Raw genomic sequence first — 21,551 nt, forward strand, 5'->3', positions numbered from 1 at the left:
CAGTTCAAGCAGTGGAGAGTCTCTTTAATGTTAACAAGTTCGACCTTTAAGTAATGGTGAAGATCAGGTGAATCATATATACTTGGACTGGGCGAGACCCCAGAGTCCCTCGCCCAAGAGACCTGACCTTTGGCGAGGGACGCGCCATGACCTTGGGCCTCCCTTCCCGAGGCCCAACTGGCCCATTTGGATAGGATAGAGGCACCAAAGCCCAACTCCACCTCTATAAATAGGAGGGGAATACCAATTGTAAGGGACTCTTAGCTCATTTGAGAAATAATAGCATTGAAATTCAGTTATATTTTCTCTCTCTAAGCGGTTAGAGTTTCTCTCTCTAAGCATTCACATCACTTTCCTCACACTTTGGGTACTACCTTCCCTCTCTATGTTCTAGCACGGAACATTTGACGCCGTCTGTGGGGAACGGTAGATTTTTATTCCCGGACTACGTGGATCGTGATTCAGAGGAGTGAAACTCGTTTTTCTAAGCGATTTTCTAAAGTTTTCTTCGTGGACAGTGATTGGGAGGAGAGATTCCTTGATTCTGAGTTTTGAAGATCTTTCGTTGGTGCACCTAGATAAACCAGTGGAGCTCAATGGCGGAGCATCGACTATCGCGTGGAGAGAGGTTGAAGCGAGCACACGATCCGCCGCAACGGCACGATGAGCAAGCAAGGTCTTTGGCTTCCTTCTCGAGGGACAAAGGAGGTGCGCAACTTCAACCTCAAGAACCGAGTGATGGAGCGGGTTGGCGATGGCTGATTCGCGACGTCATTAATCGCCTAGAACGACATGATGCAGAAACGAGCATAACAGACACAACGCCGGAGCTTGATGCCTCATACAGACAACACTACCGAGATTCCATACAATGACTGGAGTCTCCTTTCTCTCAAGGACAAGTAGAAGCAGAATGGTGTGCCTATCACCGAGTCTCAGGACACGATACTGGAAAGTGTCGAGCTCTACAGTGCGCGGTGGTAAAGCTGATTGTGGTAGGGAAATCAGCCACGACGCGGGGCAATGTGTTTTCGACGGCCAAAGAAGTTGGCACGATTGTTAGAGGTTTCGGCGGAGGAGGGACCACTAGTGCAGCACGGAAGCGATACGTTAGAGCGGTGAATGCAGTTACAAATATTCCTTTTGGTTTTCAACATCCAAATATCACGTTTTCGTTTGCTGATTTCTTCGGGATAAAGCCGCATTTAGATGACCCGATCGTGATCTCCCTCCGTGTTAATCAGCTCACCGTGCAGCGAGTGCTTCTAGACCAGGGAAGTTCGGCGGACATCATTTACGGCGGAGCGTTTGCTCGGCTTGGTGTGAGCGAGGGAAACCTCGCTCCTTATGAGGGAACTTTGGTGGGATTCGCGGGCGAGCAAGTATGGGTAAAGGGCGCCCTCAACCTTGACACCACGTTTGGCGAGGAAGAGAACGCTAGGACGCTCAGCGTTAAATATCTAATCCTTGAGACGGAGGGGTCATACAACATGATCATCGGGCGAAACACCTTAAACCGTTTGTGCGCCGTGATCTCAACAGCCCACCTGGCGATGAAGTATTTGCTGTCGAATGCGGCATTTGAGTGGAATTCAGAGTGCGAGGAGGCCTTCACCCGCCTCAAGGAGATGCTGTCCGCCCCACCAGTCCTTTCGAAACCTCTCCAAGGCCTTCCTTTGCATTTGTACTTCTCTGTCGGTGATCACGCAATAAGCTTGGTGATCGTAGATGGAGAGCAAAAGATAGTTTATTTCGTAAGCCACACACTTCAGGGGGCGGAGGTCAGGTATCAAAAGATAGAAAAAGAGGCGCTCGCCTTCCTCGTCACCGCCAGACGCCTACGACCGTATTTTCAAAGCTTTCAGGTAAAAATAAGAACTGACCTTCCTTTGAGACAGGTGTTGCAGAAGCCAGACTTGTTAGGAAGGCTCGTCGCGTCGTCAGTAGAGTTGTCGGAATATGGATTGCAGTACGACAAAAGGGGGAAGGTCGGTGCACAGACCTTAGCGGATTTTGTGGTGGAATTGACGCCGGAAAAAGGGGAAAAGGTGAGCACGCAATGGATATTGTTTGTCGATGGGTCGTCGAACGACAACGGAAGCGAGGCTGGGGTCACGCTGCAGGGGCCCGGGGAGTTGGTGTTGGAACAGTCCCTTAGATTCCAGTTCAAAACCAGCAATAACCAAGCAGAATACGAGGCTCTTATTGCGAGCTTAAAACTGGCAATTGAGGTGCAAATCGACAGTCTGCTGGTAAGAACGAACTCGCTGCTAGTGGCAAGCCAAGTCAACGGGGAGTTTCAGGTAAAGGAGCCGGCCTTGATAAAGTATGTGGAGCGCGTGCGGCTGCTCCTGGGTCGTTTGCAACAGGTGGTATTTGAATTCGTGCCGAGGGCACAAAACCAAAGGGCGGACGCCCTAGCAAAGCTAGCAAGCACTAGGAAGCCTGGCAACAACCGGAGTGTGATTCAAGAGACGCTCGCCAATCCCAGCATAGAGGGGGATTTGGTGGCTTCGGTTGATCGCTAGGAAACTTGGATGAACCCCATCATCGATATTCTGGGGGGAGAACCAAGTGACGTGGTAAAATACTCAAAGGCGCAAAGGAGGGAGGCGGGGCATACACGCTACTCGACGGGATAATCTTTCGGCGGGGATTTAGTTCACCCCTCCTAAGATGTCTCCCACCTGAGAAATACGAGGTTGTTATGACGGAGGTTCATGAGGGAGTTTGTGCAAGCCACATTGGAGGAAGGTCGCTGGCGAGCAAAGTCCTCAGAGCGGGTTTCTATTGGCCTATGATAAGGAAGGACTGTGCAGAGTTTGTGAGGAAATGCGAGAAGTGCCAAGTATTTGCAGACCTACCTAGAGCTTCGCCGGAGCAATTAGTCACAATCAGTTCCCCATGGCCCTTCGCCATGTGGGGAGTCGACCTCGTCGGGCCCTTCCCCACCGCTAGGTCGCAAATGAAGTTCATCCTTGTGGCGGTGGACTACTTCACCAAATGGGTGGAAGCTGAGCTTCAGAAGAGCATTACGGCGGCCAAAATCATAAGTTTTTACTGGAAGAGAATCGTCTGCCGGTTCGGAGTACCGAGAGCGATCGTCTCGGATAATGGGACGCAGTTCGCTAGTAATCAAACCAAGGAGTTCTGCGAAGAGATGGGCATTCAGAGGAGATTTTTTTCGGTGGAACATCCGCAGACAAATGGGCAGGTAGAATCGGCGAACAAAGTCATCCTGCGAGGTTTGAAACGCCGACTCTCGGAGGCCAAGGGGGCTTGGTTAGATGAACTTCCAATTGTAATTTGGTCGTATAACACAACGCAGCACTCAACTACAAGGGAAACTCCGTTCAGAATGACTTACGGGGCGGACGCCATGCTCCCCGTAGAGATAGACAACAGTTCGTGGCGAACGGAACCGAAGTTCGAGGGCGAAAATTCTTCAAACATGGCGGTAGAACTAGACTTGCTGTCGGAGACACACAACGAGGCCCGCCTCAAGGAGGCTGCGATGAAGCAGCGAGCTGCGGCCAAGTATGACACAAAGGTAAAACCAAGGGAGATGCAGGTAGGGGATTTGGTGCTTAAAAAGCGAACAGGAGTCACCGGAAATAAACTGAGCCCAATCTGGGAAGGGCCATATAGGATCTTAAAAGCTTTGGGAAGAGGAGCCTATCACCTGGAAAACTTGGATGGGAAACGGGTGTCACGATCCTGGAACGCAGCGAAACTAAAGTACTATTACAGCTGATAAGGCGAGAAGGAGTTGGATCTGATGCAGAGACAGGCAGTGCACCTCACGTAGGATGCGGAGATAAAGACGAGACAAAGAAACATTCTTTTGTACTTACCCCAGGAAGTTATTGGCCAAAAGCGCCCAAAAATGGTAAAAACAAAGACACGTTCTTGTTCTCCATCTCGGGAGTTTGTTGACTATCACGTCTGATTGAAAATACAAAAATTGTATCCAGCAATTTCAATCACACTGAATTGCGGCGAGAGCTTGGTGGGAAAAATTCCCTGAAGGTGGCAATCCCAACACGACCTTAATGTCTGGGGATTGCTCCGGAGAAGCCGACACAGCTCGCCGTCACTCGTCGGCGATGTGTGCGGATAAGCTTCTTATCCCAGTAATCTCCCCGAAATATGGGCGAGCATTTTTCAACTAGGCTCAAAAGTCTCGGGTAAACCCATATGGTCATTGGGCACTGAGCAATTGTAAGTCCCCGCCTAATAAGGCTGGCGAGGCCACCCCTGATCTTACGGGAAATATGTATGCGAATGAAAGCCTCGGTTCAAAAACCGAGCGACGAGTCCTAGTTGAACCCAGCACACCATCAATGTCGTCAGCCGTAATTCAGAAATAAAGAAACTATGGAGGATGCGAGAGAGGAAATCGAAAAGCACTAAAATGTGTGAAAGAAATAATATAGTGAAAACTAAAATAGCTGGCTTAAACTAAAAACACGACGAGTAAAGCAAAAGAGTACAAACATTACAATAATCCAATATTAAAATAAGAAGTAAACATTGTTTTATCTGTCTCTATATTTTTGCTCCACAGCGTCTCCAAGGTCAACATTAGCGACTCCCGGTGGATCTTCGACACCCTCCAGCCCGGCGGGTGTAATCTTCTTAAAAAATCCCAAGGGACCAAGGTTGATGTTAGGATGGAGATGTTTGACTTGGGCCTTGGCGATCAGGAAGCCACGGATACGCTCATTGGCCACTGCGTGAGCAGCTTCGCCCCTTATCTTCTTCTCCAAGGCGAGGGCCTGGGCGTCTTTCTCGGCCAAGAGCTTGCGTTTCGACTCCAAATCGGAACGAGTGTCGGCAAGAGCTCTACCCCTGTCCGCCAAGTCTTGGCGTAACTTGGCGATTTCCTCATTCTTAGTCAAAAGGTCTCCCTTCTGAGAAGTAAGGGTAGCCTCCTAGGCACTAAGAGTTTTGCGGAGCTCCTCAATTTGGCTTTCAAGTTGTTCCTCTTTCTTGTCTGTCGCAGCTTTCGCAAGCTTCACCTCAGCGAGTTTCTTCTGCATCTTCGCCGTCTTCTCCGTTCTCGAGGCCAACTGCTTGGACAACTTGGAGCAAGTTTCATTGATTTGGAGGTTGGACGAGCGCAGTTTCTCCACCTCCTGCCGGAGTCCAGCAATCCTGGTAAGGGGACGTGCTTCCCAAGCCACTTGGACTAACAGACAGCCGGCTCGGAGGAGGTAGGACACAGCTTCTTGGGCAACATCTTGCGGGTTCTGGTTGGGCGCTTCCCTCAGTTTCTCGAGGAAGGGATGAGAAAGAAGGAAGGAGACGAGATCCGAGCTTGATTCGCCAGAGGGGTTCTGTGGACGATTCAGAGGAGGGTCTTTTTCCCCGCCAACAGCCTTGGGAGAAGCAGGAGTTGCAAGTCAGAGGCAGAAGTTGAGAGATGAACGACAGTTGGCGAGGACTGGGCCGTCGGTGACACTGGGGGGCGAGAAAGGCCCTCAACCTAGGCAATGCTCGCCTCGCCCTGGTGAATAGGTTTAGAAGGATCACCCGCACCAACCGGGGCGAGAGAGCCAGAGGCATTGCCCTCCTCGCTAGGGACAGTTGAAGAAACGAAAGGTGGTTTCAGCTCGTCCAATTTTTTCTTCTTGGAAACACCGTCTTCCGACGACGAGCTTTGTCTCTTCTCCCCGGTATGAGCGGAGGGAGGAGTTTTAACGCCCCCGGAAAAGAAAGCCTTCAGCAGTTCGTCGGAAGAGAAATTCATTTTTCCTGAAAAGAAAAGGAGAGAGCAGTCGTTAGAGATGAAGGACATATAAAAAGAGGGGTGCGACAAAGGAGTAAGAAAAAGGACCTAGTCGGGGAAGCATTTTGGATCAAGCAGTTCAATACAACTAAAAAGTGGAAGTCGAGATAAGACCTCAACGGCAAAGCTTTCTCTGGAGGAAAAAGATATTTTTGGGAAGCCAGATAAGGATCTGGGGGACAACGTCCAGTAAAGAGGGAAAAGAGCTTTCTCGTCCTTTTGTGTAAATGATGAGGGGTAAGCGGGGTGGACAATGACCCTGAAATACCGGCGAGCCAAATAAGATTCCGGGCCCACTTGATAAGGGGCAAATCGTTCTCGTCCTGGTCGGGGCACCAGAGTGACCCAGCCGCGAGAACCTCGAGTTTGAGAATCTACTTCAAAGAAGAAGGAAAAAAGGGTAGCAGAGGGCGCTACGTCAACGCTATGGCAAAGAATCTCAAAACACCGCAGATATGCCCAGGAGCGGGGATGGAGTTGACAAGAAGAAACATTCATCTCGCACAACATTTGAGTAAGAAAGGAGGAGAAAGAAGTTTAATGCTCAGATCAAGAAACATATATTCGTAAACAAAGAAAAAATGGGAATATTTGGGGTTATTAAGCCCACGATGCTGGCAGGGGTGGTCCTGTCCCTGACATCCGGTGGCTCGGAGAAGGCCCTCTAATAACGAAGAATGTCAGAGCCCACCGACCTTACGAGCAAGGTCAGGGACGGATTTGCTGGTTGACAGTTTCGATGGTTGATCAAGAACTCCTTGATCAAGGGCTTCTGAAATAGGGGAGGGCAGAGTGGCGAAGGTCGCCAAGCGGTGGGCTTTGATCTCCTCAATGGAGGACAAGGTCCCTGTTGAAGACATCAAAGAAAGAAAAGAGAGAAATGGGAGAAGGAAGGGATGAAAACTAACCAGGAAGGGAACTGTGAGAAGAGGACCAAGAGCCGGAGTTGGGATTCGTGAGATCAGCAAAGGAGACCGAAGCGGGAGTCGGGAGCAAATATGGGAGCAATTAATAGAAGATGATGAATGATGTGAGGGGAAAGAACTCAAGGGTTGGGTGTGATAAAGATTGGGAAGTCGTGCCTCATCATGGTAAATCATCATGGTAAAGGTGGGGCCTTCACACAAAAGGTGTGACGTGGATTCCGGAGAACAGGGGCAGCGCATTAAGTGGAAAGCTGTGACGGTTGAAGCTGGTTGGTTCAAATTTAAAATTGACAAGATGTTGACATGATTCGAGAAAACATTCCAAAGGTGGCGGTTGAGATTCTGTGGATTTACTGATCCAAACATCGCTTCAAGGCGCGACGTGTGGAAAGCATGCAACACGTGACAAAATGTCGCGATTTAGGGCGCGTGCATAACTATGCCGAGTCGGGCGGACTAGTAGTCGTCGCCACAAGCTTGCCTGTGGACTGGGTTCTCCCGGAAGAAGAGGGCGCAACTGAAGGTCCAAAGTGTCGATTGCAAAAGGCTTTATTTACCAGGCCATGTTGGCCATCGTTTTTCACTTCTAGATTTTAAGTTTTTAAGTTTTAGTCGGCATCCTTGGGGCTCTCGCCTTGTTTCTTTCTTAAAGACACACTTAGCTCTCATGCTTCGAGCTCGGTGTCTTGTAGTCTTGTGGACTGGGCGAGACCCCAGGGTCCCTCGCCCAAGAGACCTGACCTTTGGCGAGGGACGCGCCATGACCTTGGGCCTCCCTTCCCGAGGCCCAACTGGCCCATTTGGATAGGATAGAGGCGCCAAAGCCCAACTCCACCTCTATAAATAGGAGGAGAATACCAATTGTAAGGGACTCTTAGCTCATTTGAGAAATAATAGCATTGAAATTCAGTTATATTTTCTCTCTCTAAGCGGTTAGAGTTTCTCTCTCTAAGCATTCACATCACTTTCCTCACACTTTGGGTACTACCTTCCCTCTCTATGTTCTAGCACGAAACAATACTACATCGAGAAACTCATGTACATAGCTTAAAGCCTATTTTTGGTATTTTACGGTGTAAATTCGTTCAGAAAATTGTTACAGTCTCTTCTAATAGATGATTTTCTCAGGTTACAAGTGTCATGACTCTTAAAAGAATTTTGCTAGTTTGTTTACCACTATACCAACATCTTATTGGTAAGACTTATAACCTATTTTAAGTTGTTAAAAAATGTTACTCCCTGCATCTCCTATTTATAAGTCATTTTTATATAATTTTCAAAATTAAAATTAGGCTTAATCCTCATATTAGTCTCTGTCTTTGTGTCGCCGTCTGAACCAGGTCCCTGACCGGAAAAATTTGTGGATTAAATCCCTCTCTTTTAAAAACGTATGGAGCAAGTCCTCACCGGAGCTCGGAGCTCCGACGAGTGATGAAATGGCATGATGACTGTGTTAATGAAGCTGACGTGGAATTAAAAAAAAAATAAAAATTTACACATAAGGAAAATAAATTAATTTAAAAACCCAAAATTAATTAAAAAAATCTAATCCCGAATTAATTAAAAAACTCAAAATTAAGCAATTCATTTCCAAAAAAACTCATAATTTCCTAGAAATTCATCTCCTCCTTCATCTTCTCAAAAAAAGAAAAACCTAATTTCCTAATTCATCCAGAACCCCCAAATTCATCTCCTCCTCCTTCATCTTCTTAATCTTCTTCTTCACCATCAACATCATCAATGACCCATGAAAACGACATCATCACCACCTGCAACCCCCACCTTTTACCCCTGAAAACCTGCAACCGACTGCAATTGATTGTCTGTGAGAGAAAAAAGGAAAAAGTGAAAGGAAATGGCGAGTGGTGTTGGTTGGCGACTCTGCGGTGGTGGTGAATCGTCAAATATGGGCAAGGAGCGGCGGAGGTAGCTTATGGGTTTGGTTTCATGGAGGCAGATCGGAGCACTCAGAAAAGCGTCGTCTCTCATTTCTTTTCCCTTCGACTTCAGGTACCATCGCACTTCCCTTCTTCTCTCTGCAGATTTCTTGTCAATTTGTGGTTCCGGCACAATACTTAGGTTTTCCTTTTCATTTCTGGATGAAGACAACTTGTAGTTCTGGGTTTCGATTTTCATGTTTGATTTTGCATTCGAGATTGATCATCTGGTAGTGTGTGTGTTTGTTTGCATTTTTGTGGTTGAATTGTGCTCATTTTTGTGATTTGGATTTTTGGTGTTGAAGGAACATCGAAAAGGCGTGAGAACGGAGGGATCGACCTGGGTCCATCGCAAGCCGCTGCGGCTTCTGCTGCTTCTGCTCCTCGTCAGCAAGCTTGATGAATGAGGTTCATGGTGGCTAGGGTCCATCACAAGCTTCTGCGGCTTCAGTGGCTGGGTTTGGGTGTGGTGGAGGTTTATAGTGGCTGGGTTTGTTGAAGGTGAAGATGAAAGATTAATTTTTTGGATTTTTGTTGTTGATTATAGGTTTGTTTTGGGTTTGGGAAATTTAATTATTTGGAGATGGTGATGAGATTAAGATGAAGGACATGGTAAAGATGAAGATGAAGATGAAGATGATTTGGGAGAATTGATTTTGTTAATTTATTTAGGATTATAATTGTTAATTAATTTTTTTAATTAAATTAAAATTATGATGTGTTTTTTTTTTTTTTTTAATTCCACATAGGCTTCATTTACACAGTCACCATGTCATTTCATCACTCGCCGGAACTCGTAGCTCCGGCGAGGACTTGCTCCATACGTTTTTTAAAGAGAGGGATTTAATCTACAAATTTTTTGCGGTCAGGGACCTGGTTCAGACAGCGACACAAAGATAGGGACTAATATGAGGATTAAACCTTAAAATTAGTTAGTAGCAATAGCTTTGTAATTTTTTTTTTAAAAACCATACCCACATCACCCTCATCTAAAATTCTATCTAAATTAATGTTCCACTATTTTGAAGTTTTGAAAATCAAGAAAAATTATAGGAAACATGAAAATTCTTTGAAATGTTGAGTATTAAACATGAAAAAAACAATTAATGCTTAATAAATAGAGGAGAGAGGGAAGTAAAAACAAAAAAGACTTATATCTCGAAATAAAAAAATTCAAAAAAGTGACTTATAATAAAGGAGAGAGTGTTAACATAAAGAACCATCTATTTAATGTAATTTAAATGGTAAAGATTAATCTTTAATTAATGCAATTCAATTCAATTTCAGAAAATAGTGAAGATTGGGGGTTCTATGGTGAAAAAGTACAATAAGTCTTTCAACCATGAACTAGTAAAATAACCGACATCAAAAAGTCACTGGACTAGGCGGGACTCAGGGGTCCTCACCCAGAGGCGCTTGCCTCAGGACGGTGAGTGAGCCAGAGAGTTTGGGCCTCCTCGAGAGGCCTAACTGGCCCACTAAGGACGGTTAGGGGCGCTAGGCCCAACCCCACGCCTATAAATAGGGGGCGGTTACCAATTGTAAAGGACTTTTAGATCATTTGAGAAATGAAAGCTTGAAATTCAGTTACTCTTTCTCTCTAAGCGGTTACGCTCTAAACTCTCTCTAGATTCTCGCATCACGATCCTTTCACTCTAGGTACCATACTTCATCTCTATGTTCTTGGATAGAACATTTGGCGCCGTCTGTGGGAACCGATAGATTTTGTAACACCCCATTTTTCGTTATTAGGTTATTTACTATTTTATTTTAATTATTATTATGCTATATAGTAATTTGAAGAATTATGTAATTTAATTAGATGATAAGGTGATTAAGTGATTTTATTAGATAATTAAGTGATTATGTGATATAGATAAATAAGGGTTTTAGGTTTTATAGTGAGTAGTTGGGAGTGGGGCCCATTGTAAGAATTCAAGAGGTAAGGGTTTAAATTTACCTTGTATAATTGTAGTATAACAGAGGTTGAGTTTAACATGAAGGAACCCCCAACTTCTTTGAAAATTCAGAACTGAGAGACTGTGTTGAGTGTTAACATGTGGTGAGCAAAATTGATTTTGAGCGAAATTGAGGTTCTAGGGAAAATTGGGTTATGTTCTGCCCGCAGATACCCTAACAGTCAGTGCTGTAGAGAGCATAACTCTCTCTACAGAATTCCAAATTGAGTGAAACCAATTTTTTATGAAAGCTAACTCATAGGGTTATGTTGGGTAATATTTTCATAATTTTTGGATTGCTGGTTCAGTACCAGAATTATCTGCAAGTTCACTCTGTTTCTGCCCGTAGACACCCTAGCAGCCTGTGCTGTAGAGAGCATAACTCTCTCTAAAGAATTCCGAATTGAGTGAAACCAATTTTGTATGAAATCTAACTCATAGGGTTATATTGGTTAATATTTTCATAATTTTTGGATTGCTGGTTCAATACCAGAATTATCTGCAATTTCACTCTGTTTCTGCTCGCAGACACCCTAACAGCCTGTGCTGTAGAGAGCATAACTCTCTCTACAGAATTCCAAATTGGGTGAAACCAATTTAAATGAAAGCTAACTTATAAGGATATGTTTGGTAAAATTTTCATAATTTTTGGACTGCTCTTTTAGTACCGGGATTATCTGCAAGTTTGCTATGTTTTTGCTTATTTCTTGGATTGATTCTGGAACTGGTTCTGGTTCTGGTAATTTATGTGAGACATTTGATGATTTTGTGTTGCTAGTTTGTCGATGGAATAGTGAATGATTTTGATAAATATATTTGAAGTGTTATTTTGTGCAATTTTGGTGTGATTTCCGTTATGAAATTTGGTGAGAAAATATGTTATGTATTTGGGGCTGGAGTGGTCTCAAATTGCAAGTTTTAATTTATGAGTTTTTGTACGAAATACACTTCATTTAGTCAAGAAGCAACGTGTCGATTTTCCTTGGAAAACTGGGGCTTGTCCCAGAACTGGAGTGGTTCTGGAAGTCTGGAGTGGACTTCATTGGTGGTTAACTGTCTGGAGTGGACGCGGTGGTACCGCTAAGGTTAACAATTGGTACCACATGCATACATTGGAGTCTCACACACTAAATTTCATGTTTTCAGTGGTTTTATGTGTTTGGTGAATTGTTTGGTTGTTGTGGTAAAGTCGAATTATTATTCTTCTTAAAGCTTATAATTTTCCGAAACAATGATAAGAATTATGAAACTATCTTGAGAGCAAATATTATAATCACTCAGATTTTAAAGAAAAGGTGAGAGTTTAAAAAGCAGGATCTGAATTGTTTACTTGTTCTTTGTTATGCTATATTTTATACAATGTAAGTTCTTACCCTTCTGTTGGAATGATGTTCTATGCGACATCGTACATGTACTGGAGGTAGAGATGTGGCTCATGAGGAGTAGCTTCGGAGAGTCTTAGTTTATGTTATTATCATTATTATTATTATAAAATAAAGTGTCTTGCTCTGTAATGTAACACTGGGTAGATATTTTACGTTACTTTTGCATTTCTGTTGAGAGGATTTTATAACCTCTCCTTATGGAAGTTGTTGAATAATTTTCTAAATTATGGTGATGTCGTACTGTTGATGGCCGAGGTGCTTATGAAATTCAGTTCTGGGTATGATGAATTTTATTAGAATATCATGGAAGATAAACCTATTTAAATAAGTGATTTTATGCATCTTAGGACTATCTGGCTGGTTTAGAAATTTTATTAGCATAAATAATTCATTCTTTGAAAACCATGTGAACTTATAAATTTTCAAACACAACCAGTGTTAATTTTAATGAGTTTTCGTGAAGAAGTGTAATACTCCATTGATATGTTTTTAAACTCTGATAAACGTTTTTAAATAAAACAATGGGAAAAAGGGGTGTTACAGATTTCGATTCCCAGACTACGTGGATTGTGATTTGGTTGAGCGAAGTTTGATTTTCTGAGCAATTTTCTTCGATTTCTGGATTTTCGTTGGATTCCTAGTTTGCTAGTGATGTTTGATGGAGAGACATCGTCGACGACATGACGCAGAACTGACGTGGAGTCGCAGTTCCCTGCTACGTCGTGCCGAGGAAAGACCGCGTAGTGAGGAGCAGGAGCCTCCAGCGCTCTCGCTAGAGGTCTCGGAAAGTGGATTGCCAACACCTCGGGCGCCGGAAGCTCATAGGGATTGGAGACGCTTAATCCAAGCTGTTGCCAGCCGGCTTGAGCAGCAAGATGAAGAAATCCGGGGGGCGGAGGCTGTGACGGAGCTTGAACTTTTAGGCAAAAAGATCAGTGGAAAACGCGGCGAAAATGGCACCTGTCACCGCGAAAGGGAAGGTCGGTGTACGTGAATGTCTCGAACCAGACGACAATCTGCCAAGAAACGTAGGCGCCACGAATGATTCACGAATGGTGTGAGTACCACTGGGCGAACGATCATGTTACAGAGGAATGTCGCGCTTTACACCACGAGATTGAGAAGTTGTTGGCGGCAGAGGAGCCCATGGGAACACAAGGCAGTAATAATTCAATGCCTAAAGAAGTGGGAGCGATCGCCGGAGGGTTCGGAGGAGGCAGAGTCACAAGCACGGCAAGGAAACGATACGCTAGGGACGTGAATACGGTTACGGATGTTCCTTTCGATTTTCTGCATCCAGACATTACTATTTCCTCTGCTGACTTCTTTGGAGTAAAGCCACATCTTTATGACCCGATTGTAGTCCTGCTCCGTGTAAACCAGCTCAATGTATAGCGGGTGCTTTTAGACCAGGGGAGTTCGGCGGACATCATTTACGGCGATGCGTTTGATCGACTCGGATTGGACGAGAAGGATCTCACTCCCTACACAGGTTCTCTTATGAGATTTGCGGGCGAGCAGGTATGGGTGAAGGGCGTCCTCAACCTGGATACTACATTTGGCGAGCGTGAGAACATTAAAACGTTGAAGTAAGATACCTAGTCTTAAGGGCGGTGGGATCTTACAACATAATAATCGGCAGAAACACTTTGAATCGGTTGTGTGCCGTGATCTCAACAGCACATCTGGCGGTCAAATACCTGTTGGCGAGCGGGCGCATTGGGAGAATTAGTGTGGACCAGAAGATCGCAAGAGAATGCTATTGCAACGTGGTGGAACGGTACGGACAGAAGAGTGCCTCGACCGGACATCGGTGCCACGAGGTCGATGTGCCGGAGGAGGGCCTGAATCCGAGAGGCGAAGGTCGCGTTAACAGCCCCACACCGATCGAGGAAACCAAGGAGCTGAAATTTGGAGATAAGGTCCTTAAAATCGGGACAAGGTTGACTGAGAGCTAAGAACAAAGGCTATCAAAATTGTTGGAAGAAAATCTGGATCTCTTCGCGTGGAGCCACAAGGACATGCCGGGAATAGATCCAAACTTCATTTGCCATAGGCTAGCATTGGACCCCGGGATTAAGCCAGTAACCCAGACACGCCGACGCATGGGCGATGAAAAGGAGAAGGTCGTTCAGCAAGAAGTAAACAAGTTACTGGCGGAAGAATTTATCCGAGAAATCAAATATCCCACTTGGTTGGCGAACGTGGTAATGGTAAGGAAGGCGAACGGAAAATGGCGCATGTGTGTCGACTACACGGATCTGAACAAGGCGTGCCCTAAAGATTCATACCCCTTGCCGAGTATAGACAAACTAGTGGACGGGGCGTACGACAATGAATTGTTGAGCCTGATGGATGCCTACTCAGGCTACCACCAGATCAAAATGCACCCGTCGGACGAGGACAAAACGACCTTCATGACCGCCAGAGCGAATTACTGCTATCAGACAATGCCTTTTGGATTGAAGAATGTTGGGGCGACATATCAGCGGCTGATGGACAGAGTCTTCGCAGATCAGGTAGGAAGAAACATGGAGGTCTACGTAGATGACATTATCGTGAAGTCCATCCTGGGAGCGAAGCATCATGAAGATTTGCTGGAAGCTTTTGGTAGGCTCCAAAAGCACAACATGAGACTCAATCCAGAAAAGTTCTCTTTTGGTATACAAGGAGGAAAGTTTCTGGGCTTCATGATAACATCGAGAGGAATTGAGATTAACCCGGACAAATGCAAAGCGATTCAGGAAATGAAGAGCCCAGGCAGTGTAAAGGAGGTGCAACGCCTGACGGGGCGGATTGCAGCCCTTTCTAGATTCCTACCTCACTCGGGCGACAACTCAGCTCTGTTTTTTAAGTGCCTTAAGAAAAATGCGGCTTTCGAGTGGAGTCCAGAGTGCGAAGAGGCTTTCAGTCGCCTCAAGGAACTGTTGTCTGCACCGCCGGTTCAGTCAAAACCTGTCCAAGGCCTCCCCTTACATTTGTATTTCTCTGTCAGTGACCATGCAATCAGCTCAGTAATTCTCCAAGAGGTGGAAAGCGAAAAAAAATAGTCTACTTTGTGAGTCACACGCTTCACGGTGCAGAAATCAGGTACCAGAAGATTAAGAAGGCGGCGCTTGTCGTACTCGTGACCGCCCGACGCCTAAGGCCTTACTTCCAGAGCTGTCATGTTAAGGTAAGGACTGACCTACCTTTAAGCCAGGTGTTGCAGAAGCCAGACTTATAAGAAAGGCTCGTCGCGTGGTCAGTAGAGCTATCGGAGTACGGTTTGCAGTATGACAAGAGAGGGACGATAGGAGCGCAAGCTTTAGTAGATTTCGTGGTAGAGTTAACACCGGAGGCCGGCGAGAGGGTGAGTACGCAGTGGACGCTATTTGTCAACGAGTCGTTGAATGAAAATGGGAGTGGAGCAGGGGTCACGCTGAAAGGGCCTAGGGAGTTAATACTAGAGCAGTCTTTGAGGTTTCAGTTCAAAGCCAGCAACAATCAGGCAGAGTACGAAGCATTAATCGCGGGTCTGAAGTTGGCCATCGAGGTTCAGATCGACAGTTTGCTAGTTAGAACATACTCGTTGCCGGTAGCAAATCAAGTAAATGAAGTGTTTCAGGTAAAAGAGTCCGCCCTAGTAAAATATCTGGAGCGCGTGCGACTCGTCATGGGTCAGCTACATGAGGTGGTAGTTGAGTTCGTGCCAAGGGAAAAGAATCAAAGGGAGGATGCCCTGGCGAAGCTAGCAAGCACCCGGAAACCTGGGAATAACCGGAGTGTAATTCATGAGACATTGGCCAATCCGAGCATAGAGGGGGAGCTAGTGGCCAGTGTCGAGTGCCAGGAAACTTGGATGGACCCCATCGTGGACATCCAAGCCGGAAGGCCAGGCGAGGTATTAAAATACACAAAGGAGCAAAGGCGAGAGGCGGGGCACTACACACTAATTGATGGCGCGCTCTTTCGAAGATGATTTAGCTCGCCCCTCCTAAGGTGTCTGCCGCCCGTAAATTACGAGGCTGTCACGAGGGAGTCTGCGCTAGCCACATCGGGGGGAGATCCTTGGCGTGCAAAGTCCTCAGGGTAGGTTTCTACTAGCCCACGATGAGGAAGGATTGTGCAGAATTTGTGAAGAAGTGCGAAAAATGTCAGATGTTTGCCAACTTACCCAAGGCCCCGCCATATCAATTGGCTACAATCAATGTACCATGGCCTTTTGCCATGTGGGGAGTTGACCTGGTGGGACCCTTTCCAACCGCCAGATCACAGATGAAGTTCATCCTTGTAGCGGTGGATTACTTCACAAAGTGGGTAGAAGTCATCCCGTTGCGAGCATCACCGTGGGAAAGATCATAAGTTTCTACTGGAAAAAGATCGTATGCCGGTTCGGGGTCCCGAGGGCGATAGTCTCGGACAATGGGACGCAGTTCGCAAGCAAACAAGCAAGAGAATTTTGAGAGGAAATGGGCATACAGCGGAGATTTTCTTCAGTGGAGCACCTTCAGACCAATGGCCAAGCCGAGTCAGCAAATAAGGTGATCTTGCGAGGATTAAAGCGTCGACTCTCCGAGGCAAAGGGGGCCTAGCTGGACGAGCTCCTGGTTGTGATTTGGTCCTACAACATGACGCCGCACTCAACCACAAAGGAAACTCCTTTCAGGATGACCTAAGGGGCGGACGCCATGCTGCCTGTGGAAATAGACAACAGCTCTTGGCGGACAGCACCTCAGCTCGAGGGCGAGAATTCTTCTAATATGGTTGTGGAGCTGGACTTGCTATCAGAAACGCGGATGAGGCTCGCATCAGAGAGGCTGCTATGAAGCAGCGGGATGCGGCGAGGTATGACTCAAAAGTCCGCCCAAGGGCGATGCAGGAGGGAGATTTGGTTCTTAAGAAACGAACTAGAAATGTGGGGAATAAGTTGAGTTCGGTTTGGGAAGGCCCTTACAGAATCGCGAGAGCATTGAGGAAGGGGGCCTACCACCTCGAGAGTTTGGATGGGAGGCGAGTGTCGCGATCTTGGAATGCATCAAGCTTAAGGTATTAATACAGCTGAACATTGAGAAACATGCTAGATTAAAGGCGGGGGGGAATCGACTAAACAAGAATCATGAGGGCCGTGGGACTAAAAACAAATATATGTTCTTGTTCTCCATCTCGGAAGTTTGTTGGCTGAAACGTCTAAAAATTGTCAAAACAAAGACTAAAAACAAAGACATGTTCTTGTTCTGCATCTAGTGAATTTGTTGACTATAACGTCTGATTGAAAATACAAAAATTGTATCAAGCAATTTCAATCACACTGAATTGCGGCGAGTGCTAGGTGGGAAAAATTCGGCTTTTGTACCCTAGTAGTATATTTTTTTTTTTGGAAATTACAGCTTTGGGGTACTTTTTCTTTTATTTACCAATCTAGTATAAATCGCCACTGTCAGTGGCGATTCAATTTATTTTTTCAAAGAATCGCCAATAGCATTGGCGTTTTCATTTTTTTTTCGTTTTTTATATAAATCGCCAACCATGTTGGCGTTTTCTTATTTTTTTTTTTTCCTGACAATCACCAATTATGTTGGCTTTTTTACCTTTTTGTTTTTTTAAATCACCCACACGTTTTTATAATTTTTTTAAATTAGTAATTAAAATGGTATTTAATCAATTGATATCCACACACAATTTTGTGTCATTACTCACTTTTGCAGCACTTTAATCATAAATATTTGAACCGATATTTAAAGATAAACATATGCATTACATAGTTTAGTTGGAGATGAAGAGTATTGGCCATCTTACTCAGGTCCCAATTGCAAGCCAAATCCTCAGGTTAGCGCGAGAACTTGCCGGTAGACCAAATAATTTATTATCAAAGTGCTGCAAAAGTGAGTAATAACATAAAATTGTGTGTGAGCATCAATTGATTAAATATTATTTCAATTACTAATTTAAAAAAAAATTAAAAAAACGTGTGGGCGATTTAAAAAAAATAAAAAGATAATAAACGCCAACTATGATAGTTGGCGATTATCAGAAAAAACAAAAATAAAAAAATAAAAAATAAGAAAACGCCAACATGGTTGGCGATTTATATAAAAAATGAAAAAAAAAATGAAAACGCCAATGCTATTGGCAATTCTTTAAAAAAACAAATAGAATCGCCACTGACAGTGGCAATTTATACTAGATTGGTAAATAAATAAAAAAAGTACCCCAAAGCTGTAATTTCCAAAATAAACTATACTACTAGGGTACAAAAGCCGAAAAATTCCCTGAAGGTGGTAATCCAAACACGACCTTGATGTCTGGGGATTGCTCCGGAAAAGCCGACGCTGCTCGTCGTCACTCGTTGGCGACGTGTGCGGATAAACTTCTTGTCCAAAATAACCTCCCTGAAATTTGGGCGAGCTAACCTAACTAGGCTAAGTCTTGGGCAACCCACATGGCCATTGGGATCCGAACCACGGTAAGTCCTCGCTAAATAAAGCTGGCGGGGCCACACCTAATCTTACGGGAAAAGCATGTGAACAAAGCCTCAGTTCGAAACTGAGCAAAAGTCCTAGTTAAACCCAGCACACCATCAATGTCGTCACACGTAATTCAGACCTAAGGAGACTGAGAGGGAAGCGTGGGAAATTTTGGAGAGCGATTAAACAAGACATAGGAAATAAAAGTTGAACCAATTAATTTGAAATCTAAACGTGCAATTGAAACAAATACGTTATTACAAAAGTACTGATGTTACAATAATTAAGAATGGTTGACATTATGCTTTCTTCTCTTGTTCCACAGCATCCCCGAGATCAACATGGGAAACTTACGGCGGATCTTCTGGACCCTCCAGCCCGATTGGGGTGACCCTTTTAAAAACTCCCAAGGATCTAAGGTTAACGGAGGGGTGGAGATGCTTGACTTGGACTTTAGCAATGAGGAAGTCGCGGACGCGCTCCTTAGCCGTCGCCCGGGTCGCCTTCCCTCTTATACTCTCTTATAAAGCTTTGGCTTGGGCATCTTTGTCAGCCGCGAGCCGGCACTTAGACGCCAGATCCGCCTAGGCCTCGGCGAGGGCCTTATCCTTGCCCGCCAATTCGTCACGCAAGGTGGCGATCTCCTTGTCTTTGATGGCAAGGGTTTCTACCTGGGAAGCAGCAATGACTTCTTTGGCGTCAAGGTCTCGTTGGAGCTCCTCGACCTGGGCCTCAAGCTTTTCTCCTTTCTCGTTCGCCGTTAACACTGCCAGGTTCGCCACTTTGAGCTTTTGCTGAATCTTTTTGACATTGCCCTCCTCCGCAGCCAATTGGCTGGACAGTTTAGAGCAAGTATCGTTCGCCCGAAGGTTATCACAACGCAGCTTCTCCACCTCCTGGCGGAGCTCGGCGACTCCAGAAAGAGGTCGTGCTTAGTGAGCCACTTGGGCGAACAAACACCCGGCGCAGAGGAGGTTGGACACAGCTTCCTGTGCAACGTCTTGCGGGTCCTGGCTAGAGGCCTCCCTCAATTTCTCAAGGTAAGGGTGAGAAAGGAGGAAGGCAAAGGGGTCTGAGGAGGAGCCGCTGGAAGGACCCTTCGGGTGGTCTGCAGGAGGATTTTCTCCCTCACCACCAGCCCTAGGAAGGTGTGGGGTTGATGAAGGATCCTGCGCTTACCACTACGCCAAAACCAATTGGTGTTAGTGAGGGCGCAACGTTATTTCCTTATAGCGTAGCAGACAGCGCCCCGTTTCGAACGCTACCTAATAGGTAGGATGCTGGCCCACCTAGACCCAACAATCCCCCCAGCACCTGCCAGCCAAACCAGCTTCACAAAATGCCTTCCGTGGGATTTGAACACGGGACCTAGCTCTGGTACCAATTGAAGGATCACGCGCTTACCACTATGCCAAAACCAATTGGTGTTAGTGAGGGCGCAACGTTATTTCCTTATAGCGTAGCAGACAGCGCCCCGTTTCGAACGCTACCTAGCAGGGAGGATGCTGGCCCACCTGGACCCAATAGTTGACGGGTCAAAGGAAGTCGGGCCGGGTGAGGGAGACGGCGGGCGATCAGAGGAAGGTGACTTTTGCCCCTCCAATGGGGCCACGGTCGGAGCAATGTTTAGGGGCAGGGAGGCTCCCGCCTCACCATGCTGAGTGGACACCAGTGGGGGATCCACGGCGGCAAGTTCAGACTAGGTTGGCCCTCCATCTGTGCTGGTCGAAGGGTTAGTCTGAGGGTTTGGCTCACCCAAGTTTCTTCTCTTGGGTGATTCGGCGTGCACCGGTGAGCATTTTCTTTTTTCCCCGACTTTGGCCGAGGAGAATGCCTTGGTGTTCCCAGAAGTGAAGGCCTTTAGGAGCTCAGCGGTGGAGAACTTCATATTCCCTGAAAAGCAAAAACAAAAGGTATTGTCAGCAGCGGAAAGGTCAAGAGGGTACCGGGAAGAGAATTTAAAGGAAAAACCTAATCGCAGGAGTAGCTTGGAGTCCGCGGGGGCGCCGAGTAATTCAGCACAACTAAGGCGGGGAAGTCGGGCGAGGACCCTGAGTGCGAAATTTTCTCTAGCGGACAAGGGAGTTTTAAGGGGATTGGCTACGGGTTTAGGGCACTTGGTCAAGTAAAACGGGAAAAGAGCTTTCCCATCTCTCTACGTAAAGGACGAAGGATAGGCGGGATGAACGATGACCCAGAAATATCGGCGAGCCAGAAAGGGTTCAGGGTCACCCTGGTAAGGGCTGAGTCGTTCCCGCCCCGGGCGGGGCGCCAGTTCAACCCAGCCAGGGGACCCCAGGGATCAGGAATCCACTTCGAAGAAAAAGAAGAAGAGGGAACTACGTCGGCATTACAACAGAGAATTTCAAAACACCTCAAGTAAGCCCAGGCGCGGGGGTGAAGTTGACAAGGGGAAACGTTGACGGAATTTAGCACTTGGCTAAGGAATGGGGAGAAAGGGAGTTTGATGCCAAGGTCAAGAAACAGATATTCGTACATAAAAAAGAAATGGGAGTACTTGGGGTTCTTAAGTGCGCGGTGCTGCCACGGGTGATCTTGGCCCTAGCAGCCGGTGGTGCGAAGTAGGTTTTCTAACGACGGGGTGCTACAAAAACCCCCAACCCGACGGGTGAGTTCAGAGACAGAGTCAGCGGTAACAAAGTCCGAAGGTTGGTCAAGGATTCCTTGATCAGGAGCATTCTGGATTGGGGAGGGGAGAGTGGCGAAGGTTTTCAAGCGGTGGGCTTTGATTTCCTCCACGGAAGAAGGGGTTCATGTCGGGGGCATCGCAAAACCAAAAGGAAAGAGTAAAGACAGGGATGAGAGTACTAACCAAAGAGAAGCTGTGAAGAAGGAAGCACGATAGGTCGGAGTTCGCGGGGTTGTCAGGAGAAGTCGATGTGAGAGCCGGGAGGAGTATAAGGGCAGTAGGCAGTGAGGGATGAGGCAATAGAGAAGGAAGGAAGGAGATGGTTCGCAGTTAAGTACGGAGTTGTGACCTAAGATGGCAGGATGAAATGATTGTTAGGGAAAGACGCGTATTTCGGGAAGTGGGAGTGGTGCATTAAATAAAAATCATGACGGTTGATGGGATTAAATTCAAATTGA

This window comes from Lotus japonicus, chromosome 2 (assembly GCF_012489685.1).
Source record: "Lotus japonicus ecotype B-129 chromosome 2, LjGifu_v1.2".
NCBI lineage: Eukaryota > Viridiplantae > Streptophyta > Magnoliopsida > Fabales > Fabaceae > Lotus > Lotus japonicus.